Here is a 2,540-nt window from a genome sequence, read left to right on the forward strand (position 1 = left end):
CGCCGGGTCAAACCCGGCTGAGCTATCCGGGTTAGAAGCCTCAAAGTCGGGTTGAGCAGTCACGTCCACCCCCATCCCCTTTTGGACCACTTCCCACGGTTCGAAATGCACGAAAATCGGCCTGTACACGGGGGAGGCACCCGCCTCGAAGACGAGACCGTCGGCAGACCCGCCGGATCAAACCCGGCCGAGCTACACGGCTTACAAGTCTCAATGTCGGTATGAGCAGTCACGTCCACCCCTATTCCCTTTTGGACCACTTCCCACGGTACGAAATGCATGAAAATCGGCCTGTACACGGGGGAGGCACCCGCCTCGAAGACGAGACCGTCGGCAGAACCGCCGGGTCAAACCCGGCTGAGCTACCCGGCTCGGAAGCGCCAAAGTCGGGTTGAGCAGTCACATTCACTCCCATCGACTTTTGGGCAACTTCCCACGGTTCGAAATGCACAAAATTCGGCCTGAACACGGGGGACGCTCCCCCCTCGAAGGCGAGACCGTCGGCAGAACCGCCGGGTCAAACCCGGCCGAGCTACCCGGGTCGGAAGCGCCAAGGTCGGTATGAGCAGTCACATTCACTCCCATCCCCTTTTGGACCGCTTCCCACGGTTTGAAATGCACGAAAATCGGCCTGTACACGGGGGAGGCACCCGCCTCGAAGACGAGACCGTCGGCAGAACCGCCGGGTCAAACCCGGCTGAGCTACCCGGCTCGGAAGCGCCAAAGTCGGGTTGAGCAGTCACATTCACTCCCATCCCCTTTTGGGCCACTTCCCACGGTTCGAAATGCATGAAAATCGGCCTGTACACGGGGGACGCTCCCCCCTCGAAGGCGAGGCCGTCGGCAGAACCGCCGGGTCAAACCCGGCTGAGCTACCCGGGTTAGATGCCTCAAAGTCGGGTTGAGCAGTCACATTCACCCCCATCCCCTTTCGGCCCCCTTCCCACGGTTGGAAATGCATGAAAATCGGCCTGTACACGGTGGGCGCTCCCCCCTCGAAGGTGAGACCTTCGGCAGAACCGCCGGGTCAAATCCTGCCGAGCTACCCGCGTTAGAGGTCTCAATGTCGGCTTCAGCAGTCACATTCAATCCCATTCCCGTTTGGACCTCTTCCCGCCGATGGAAATGCACAAAATTCGGCCTGAACACGCGGGACGCTCCCCCCTCGAAGGCGAGACCGTCGCCAGAACCGCCGGGTCAAATCCGGCTGAGCTACCCGCGTTACAGGTCTCAAAGTCGGGTTGAGCAGTCACGTTCACCCCCATCCCCTTTCGGACCCCTTCCCACGGTTGGAAATGCATGAAAATCGGCCTGTACACGGTGGGCGCTCCCCCCTCGAAGGTGAGACCTTCGGCAGAACCGCCGGGTCAAATCCGGCCGAGCTACCCGCGTTAGAGGTCTCAATGTCGGCTTCAGCAGTCACATTCAATCCCATTCCCGTTTGGACCTCTTCCCGCCGATGGAAATGCACAAAATTCGGCCTGAACACGCGGGACGCTCCCCCCACGAAGGTGAGACCTTCGGCAGAACCGCCGGGTCAAATCCGGCCGAGCTACCCGCGTTAGAGGTCTCAATGTCGGCTTCAGCAGTCACATTCAATCCCATTCCCGTTTGGACCTCTTCCCGCCGATGGAAATGCACAAAATTCGGCCTGAACACGCGGGACGCTCCCCCCTCGAAGGCGAGACCGTCGCCAGAACCGCCGGGTCAAATCCGGCCGAGCTACCCGCGTTAGAGGTCTCAATGTCGGCTTCAGCAGTCACATTCAATCCCATTCCCTTTTGGAACACTTCCCGCCGTTAACAATGCACGATATTCGGCCTGAACACGCGGGACGCTCCCCCCTCGAAGGTGAGACCTTCGGCAGAACCGCCGGGTCAAATCCTGCCGAGCTACCCGCGTTAGAGGTCTCAATGTCGGCTTCAGCAGTCACATTCAATCCCATTCCCTTTTGGAACACTTCCCGCCGTTAACAATGCACGATATTCGGACTGAACACGGGGGCCGGTCCGCCCTCGAAGTCAACACCGTCCGCAGAACCGCCGGGGCAAATCCGGCTGAGCTACCCCGCCCCCGAACACTCAAAGTCCCTCTGAAGCCTTGCATTCGCCTCCTTGGAAAATTGACGTCAAACATTACCAAAATCGGGGGCACGAGCACTAAAGCTAAGTCTCACCCTTTCCCTATCCCTAACCAGGAACCGAACGCCCACCCTCAGCCTCACACCAACGCCGGTGCCACTCCAGACAGACACACCCTTCAAAACCACACCCATCCGGCCATGCAACTCAAAAAGGGTCCAAATTCAGAAACACCCCCTTCAAAAGGCACTCCATCCTCGGCCACACCACCGGGACATGCTCCCCTCGGCGATAATTAAGCCCCCACCACTATTTGAAGCCAACCGCAGCCGCAACTCGAACGGAGAAATCAGGAACCAATTCAAAAATGCGCTTGGTTACTGATTTCTACTGAGCCGAAAAAATTCTAAGTGTCGGTAGTTACTGATTTATACCAACCCGAAAATATTCTAAGTGTCA

Source organism: Chiloscyllium punctatum, unplaced genomic scaffold (assembly GCF_047496795.1).
Source record: "Chiloscyllium punctatum isolate Juve2018m unplaced genomic scaffold, sChiPun1.3 scaffold_213, whole genome shotgun sequence".
Lineage (NCBI taxonomy): Eukaryota > Metazoa > Chordata > Chondrichthyes > Orectolobiformes > Hemiscylliidae > Chiloscyllium > Chiloscyllium punctatum.